The following is a 7,707-nucleotide window of genomic DNA, read 5'->3' on the forward strand; positions in this document are numbered from 1 at the left end:
GCCCAGGAGCAGGCGGAAGGGAGCGCGCCGCCGCCGCTGCCTCGGGCCGCCCGCCCGCCCGCGGGGGCCGGGGCGGCCGGGCGGGCCGGGGGCCTGTGTGCGGGGCGGGCGAGGCGGCGGTCGGGGCGACGGGGCGGGGGCGGCGCGGCGGCGCTCGGTCCCGCGGCTCCTCCTGCCGCCGCCTCCGCCGCGGCTCGGCCGCGCTGCGCCGCCCGGGGCTCGGCGTGCGCCCCCCGGAGCGCGGCGGTGCCCCGGGACCCCCGCCCCGCCCGGACCCTCCATGCCGGGCCAGTCCCCCCCGCGCTCCGCCAGGCCTGCGGCCCGGCCCGGCCCGGCCCCGCCGTGCGTTCCGGGGACTCCGCGGCCCTGCCGCGGGGTTGGACTCGGGGCTACGCGGCCGGGAGCGGGTTCTTAGGGTGCGGGCTTTTAGGGTGCAGGTTTTTAGGGTGCGGGGGCCCTGCGCTGGGGCGGACGCGAGCCGAGGGCCGCGGGTTGCGCGGCCTCGGGTCACCGTGGCGCGGGGCGCGGCCGCCGACGGGAGTTACTGGGAACAAGAAGGACAGCGGGAAGCAGCGGGGCGCGGTGCTGGACCCCCAGTCCACACGCAGAACGGGGCCCCTCCACGCATGGCGGGACGGCGCTGGCACTCACATTACAGCAGTACCGGGGCAGGGGGGGTCGCATTTTGTGGGCCGTAGAAAATTGGAAATAATGTGATGTCGAAACCCAAGCGCTTCCTAGAAGTGTTTTCTCATCCTTGTCATGAAAGTTAATCAAAATTAATTCAATTTTTTTTTTAAAGAAAGAGTTGCTGTTCATCCATGTAAGATGCATCCTAAAGTTTTTGAGGCATTAGAAATTATGTGCCATGAGTAACCTCATGGAGATGAGGAGGTACCTTCAAGTTGGTTGCTGTTCTTGTGTCGGGCTCGAGGAGGCTTTCTCGAGGGGCGTTCTTAACATTTAAGTAAACTGGGAGGAAGTTGGCTGTTGCACTTATCAAATGATGCAAATGTGACTTATCTGGCTGAGAACAGCAAATGTGTGGTGTTTATGTTGCCAATGAACCTCCGTTTCAGCTTTGACTCCACTTTCATTTTACACACTAGGCTTCTCTATCGTAACACACAGGCATAAAATGTAATTTGGGCAATGCCTGTAGTTTATTTCAGTGTAGTGTTTGATAAACATGCACCCTGCAAGCTTTACTGAGGTGGGTTTACTGTGGCTGGATGCCAGGCATCCACCAAGGCTGCTCTGTCACTCCCCTTCTCAGCTGGACAGGGGAGAGAAAGTATAACAAAGGTTCATGAGTTGAGATGAGGACCGGAAGAGATCAGTCACCAAATACCTAAGGGGAAAACAGGCTCAAATTGGGGATATTAATTGAATTTATCACTAACAAAATCAGAGCAGGATAATGAGAAGTAAAGTAAATCTTAAAAACACCTTCCCCCTCCCTCCTTCCCAAGTTCTACCTCTTCCCCCTCCAGTGGCTCAGGGAGACAGGAAATGAGAGTTACAGTCCATTCATCACAGGTTGTTTCTGCCACTGCTCAGGGAGAGGAGTCCTTCCCCTGCTCTAGCATGGTGTCCCTGCCACGGGAGACCGTTCTCCATGAACTTTTCCACAGGTTGCAGGGGAATCTCAGCTCTGGCATCTGAAGCACCTCCTTGCCCTCCTTCTCCACTGACCTTGGTGTCTGCAGAGTTGTTCACATGTTCTCACTCTACTCTTCTCTGGCTGCAATTACATCTGGGAAATAATATTTTTTTTCTTCCTAAATGTTATCCCAGAGGTGTTACTGTCATTCCTGATGAGCTCACCTTGGCCAGCAGGGGGTTCATCCTGGAGTCTCCTGGCATTGGCTCTGCTGGACGTGGGGGAAGCTCCTGGCAGCTTCTTACAGAAGCCACCTCTGTAAGCCCTCCACTACTAAAACCTGACCATGCAAACCCAATGCACCATAATACTGAGACACCATAATACTTCAAAAATTATTTTATTCAGTTCCATGAAGATTGGAGTTAAACTTTTTGTAGAATCAAGCCCAGACCTGTGTTGCATGAGGGAGTCCTAAAATATTTACCTTAAAAAGATTTTCCGAGCTTGACCTTACATGTGATACTAATGTAAAATAGTCGGAAGTAAATATTCTTGTCAGGATGGAAGAGGCTAAAGGAACAAGCAGAGAAAGATGATGGTGGATACATTAGCAACAGCAAGATAAATATAAACAGAAAAGTAAAAAATTGGGAAATTTATTTTTTTGTCCTTATGTTTAAGACTGTGAATTTATTCAAAACAGAGGAACAGATTTCCAAGAGAGATTGTGAAGGCTCTGTCTTTGGAGATACTCAAAACCCGACTAAACACAGCCTTGAGCAACTTGCTGTAGCTGACCCTGCTCTGAGCAGGAGGGTTGGATGAGACAATCTGCAGAAGGACCTTCCAACTTGAATAATTCTATGCTTTTTAAGCCAGTTTTTTCAACAAATGTAAAGTGCATAGAAAATTATAATGAACAGCAGGATGTCCTGTCAGCTCTTTGGTTCCAAGGACCTTTTATTCTATTTTTCATTCATATAGGGAATGGAAATTCAGAATACAGGGCACATTGCCCTCAAAGATTCAGCATATCTAGTTGTCATGTTGCAGGGAAGGACCTCCAGAAAACTCTAATGCCATTAAAAGGCAAATGGCTGGATGTTTTGCAATACCTGAGTCTCAACTTCTCGACTGGCTGGCTATTTACCCTGTAAATGTATAATGTTTCACTTTAACCTCCTCGTTCTTTACCACTCAGGAGCCAGATACCAGCAGATTTTGAGTCATCGGAGTCATTTGAGTAATTTTGTTCTGATGAAGCCATCACCTAAATGTTGTCCCCAGCCACTGGTTTCCAATAGGCCACAGACAACCTGGTGTGATCAGAAACAGGGTGACTCCCATGGGTGCAGCTGCCAGGAAGGAAGCTGTGTTTGCAGCTGATATTCACAGCCCTTTCTGCTCCCACAGCCCACAGAGGTGTCCAAGGGCAGAACGCACTTGGAAACTGCAGATACAGTAGGTGTGCTCGCTCAGCTTTGGAACAACACAGGTTAACTTGCAGGAATGTTTTTGTAACTTGCACCTTTTGAAGAGTTCAGTAGGCAAAGGGTAAAACTATATTGTAACCAATAAGATTTCTGGCCTTGATTAGTGGTTGGACTGTGTCAGTTTTGATACACGAGACAGAATACAGCTTGTATATAAGTTTATAGCTCAGTTGTTCACAGTCCTGTGAACAAAACTGTTGCGTTCCACCTCTGATTTTACCTGTGATCCACTGTTCCTTTATACTTTTCCCTAGAGTTTGTTTTGGTGTCACTCAGCAGTAGGTATCTCTTTCCTCACAAAGGCAAATGATGTTGGTGGCTTTTGCTGAGTATCCTCTTAAAATTATACTCGAACTTAGCAGTCATAGTTCTGGAGATACCCGCTCATAATTTCTTACTCGGACACTTAGTTATCCTATTGGCTATTACAATGTTCCCATCAGGTTCCATCTAGGTGATAGTAAAAGGAGTTGGTGTGTCTGTCAAGTCATGAAAAACTGGTACAGTTGTAAGTCAGTGAGGCTGATAATCCATCCATCTCATTGATAACGTACTTGAGAATAAATTGTAAAAGTTGGTAAAGAGCCATTTTCAGTCACAGTGCCTTCCTGTTTATCTTGTGTCTTATTTAGATCCTTTTTGAGGTATTGGCAACATCTGTAGCAAACACCAGCGTGCCGACTAACACTCTCAGATTTCTTGAGCTGAAGCTCCTGTTTTGTTAAGCCTGAGGTTACAAGAGGCTAAGTTGAGGGTTGTCAGCTTTATGGAGCCTGGTTTAAAGGCCTTTGGGTAGAGATGTGTGTGCTTCTTGAGCTACAATGAAATAGTTACTTTATCATCCAGTTACGTGATCCTGTTTTAGTGGCCACTCTTCAACCTTGATGAACCCATCAGCTGGCAATGAAGGGTCATTTTGAGTTGAGTCAAGGTTACTCCACTGTACAGTAAACATATTGAACCTGATGAAATGATCTTTTCGTATTCTTCCTATGCAGCCACAGTGATGAAGGGGAATTAGAGACTGGGTAGGAAAGACAGTGAAGGGAGATTGTTTTAATTTCTCCCAGAATAGTCCCCTGTTAATATATTCTCATGAAAATGCTCAAATAGTTTTTCTGTCTTCCAGCTTCTATTTGAAACTCATCTATAAAAAGGAAGTACTGCCATCTTATCCAAGGATCTAATGTCTTCCATAACATTCTCTTTTAGTTGTTAATAGTATTGCACATGCACCAATGTTTACCCACAGTCATTGGACTAAAAAGGAAGGAGTAAGAAGGATTACCTAACAGTAGTAAAAGTGTTTACTTCATGACTGTAGTAGCTGCTGACTTTCATGCACGGTGTATTTGGGACAGTTAGACTGAAAAGGAATCCTTGTAAAAATATGTCCCAAAGCGAAGGAAGTATGAGGGATAAGCAGTCATTCTATTGATAGTTTAATCTGCAGATCCAAATAACCCTGGAGTCTTAAAAATGAGTGTAACAAAAGAAAAGCTGTCAGACCAAAGGTCTGTTAGACCTCATAATCTGTTTCTGGACACTAATCAGTAGGAAATGCCTAGTGAGAAGTAAAGCTGTAGGGAAAATGTAGAGTGATGCACACCTCAAAGTGCACTCCTGCTGGCCTTTGTCAGTGGAGGAGGTGGCTGGTTCATTTACAACAATAAATGTAAATCTAAAAAGGCTTAAGCCATTTCAGAAAGGGTGATATCGGCCAGGTCCCATTTGTCTAAGCCAGCCCATCATGTTAAAAGTCAGTCCTAATCAAAATAATGGAAAAGAAAACGTGATTTCTTTGATAAGGAATAAAAGGGTAGTAATATAACCAGAACCAGTACATGTGGCTTAAGGAAAAATGATCTTGGGAAACACACCAAACTTCATTGCTTGAGTAGGTGAGAAGGTTCAGCACAATTGTGTAGAGGGAGCAGACTTGGGTAACGTGCTTCATACTACACACACCAAGTCTCCCTTAGTTTCAATATCATGTTAAATGGCTTAAAAGTTGATGGGCTAACAGTTCTAAAGAAATAGGTTAACATTGCAGAAATAACCAAACAGTTGGATTGTTTGCAGAGTTGGAACCTCAGTTATGGCCCAACAGTTCCATCATGGTCTAGAAGTCATAATAGTGTTGCCACTGATTTTATTTGTGGCTGTGACAAAGTTGTTGGAGTGAGTACATGAGGAAAAGACAATAATGCAGAACCATCACGCAGAGTGGATTACTTCATAAATTGAACAATTTAAATAAGTTGTGTCTTAATGTGTCCAAATGCAGAATTATGTGGCTAGGGTTAATGAATGCAAGTAATGTACCAGAAGATACTCCTGAATCTTGGAAAGCAGAGACTTCAGAGAAGAATAAGGGGATGCAATGACAAGACACCTTGAAAAGAGCCTAGTATATGCATGGAGCAAAAAGGGGTAGTGCTGGTTGGGGGTGCTCACAGTGGAGTAGATAGTAGAAATAAGGTGAGTTTTTATCTGCTGGGTCCTGTTTTTTAAAGAGATCAAAAACTGGAGAGGCCATGAAGAAGTATAGAAGGATTCCAAGGCTTGAAAAATCTTTAGCTGCTTAATAGCAACAAGAACAAAAAAATAGATGTGAATCATATAGTGCTTTACTTGTAATGGGAATTCACTTTTGTCTAGAGAAAAACATAGCTGAAGTTGATAGCTGGAGTTTAAACAAGATGGATTCTATTAAAAAACTTAAACTTGACTTTCTAAATGGTAAAAGGTGATCAACCACAAGCAAACCATAAGAGACAGGATGGGTTCTCCTCCCCTCAATGCCTTCAGCTCCAGATTGGTTGGCTTTCTGGCATTTTTGCCCAGGTCCTTTGGTTCACAAAGGAGTGAGAGAAACTTAATGGCTTACACCACAGAGAGGTTCATATTGGGTCGTCTGTGGCAATTCTCCCCTGCCCTTTAGAAGTGGAAGGAGGTAGAGGTATCTAGAAGAATATAATTTCTTGAAGTCCTATTTTTTAGAATTCTGATGTTTTCTATCTAAGAATAGTTTCAAATAATTTCTTTTGCTCTGTCAAGACATGCCCAGGTCTAGTTGCTGTGTAATAGACTGTGTAATAGATTTTCTTGTCTCATTTGTAGTCTCTGTAGGGCTGTTCAGAATTTCTCAAGAATTGTCCAGACAGTAATTTGTGTTTGTAAGTTAAACTAGTGTAATTATCTGTACAAACCTGTGGAGACACTGAATTCTGCAGAGTCCTCTACTGTCTATGCTGTGGTGCTTGCTCTTAGCCAGCAGTGCCTGTTTCTCCCCTCTTTCCGTTCTCAGATATTACAGAATTGATATTTCCAGATATTGCCAAGCCTTTTACTGGCAGATTGACAGCCTATTCCTGTTTGTTGTTGCTGACTGGTTTAGGAAGGGGTCTTTCTATGGCCACCACAAGAGTATTGCTCCCAAGTTGCCATCACTAGTCCTTCATTATCTCTTAGTAACCACTTGGTCCCTAACCAGAAATATCCCAGGCTAGATGGTCTCAAGAGTTTCCATGGAAACATCCAGTGAAGATTGGGCTGTGACCCACAGAAGGAAACTGTTGGCTTCCAGCCCCTAAAAGGGGTCTGAGAAGGAGGTTCTTTACCTCCTCTCACTTGAGGCAAAAATCATGGTGAAAAAACATGGAACCTCCCAACACAGTGCTGGTTATTGCTGTGTGACAGAGGCATGTGACCATGCCCAAAATCTCAGTGGGTGAAGCAAAACCCCTTGAAACTCCCTATGGAAAAATGATGACAAGTCATCTGGAAACAACAGGATGTTTTATCCACAGTATGAAGCATTAAATCATATTATGGGCAAGGAACCAACATCATGACATTAAGCAAAATCACAGCATAGGACAGGTGCAGTCAGACAAAAAGTACATGAGGTGCTCCAAGGTGTGAAGCAATGCCTTGGAATTCATAGTGGACAGGGGAATGAGAGGTGTATATGATTAATCCTTGTGGGTAGGAGATCACAAGTCTATAAAACTGCCCAGGTCTCACTAGGTGTATGAGGCACCAAGGGGCAAGTGCTTTATAGCCTTGCATTCTTCTCCAAAGGCATGGTTCATGGAATCACAGAATAGTTTGCATTGGAAGGCACCTTAAGAATCATCTAGTTCCAACCCCACTGCCGTGGGCAGGGACACCTTCCACTAGACCAGGTTGTTTGGCATTATTGGTGGCAGGCTGCACACAAGCAGAGGCTTCCCTGTTCTACATCCTTCTCTGTTAGTTATCTGCCTCAGTAAAGACAGGATAAAATCAGCACAGGACTCCAGGACAGTCACCTGCTGTATCCCCTTCTGCAACTAGAAGTCCTGAGTTTGCTGCAGGACCTGCTCCCACCTGGCAGTATCCTCATCACAGAGCTCAAGCACCAGCTACTGGAGCAGCTTGGTTTGCTGCCCATCACTGTCCCTTGGGAGGCTGTGGAAGGGCTTTGACCCATCCATCTGCACTTTTCCAATCACTGCTGGTCTTCAGGATGCTCCCTGAGAGACCTGAAGAGAGAACTGGCTTGGTGTTGGCAAGAAGCTTCTTACAGTTTCTGAGAAATAAGGCTTGGAAACGTGACCTGGG

Source organism: Chiroxiphia lanceolata, chromosome 2 (genome assembly GCF_009829145.1).
Source record: "Chiroxiphia lanceolata isolate bChiLan1 chromosome 2, bChiLan1.pri, whole genome shotgun sequence".
In the NCBI taxonomy this organism is placed as follows: Eukaryota; Metazoa; Chordata; class Aves; order Passeriformes; family Pipridae; genus Chiroxiphia; species Chiroxiphia lanceolata.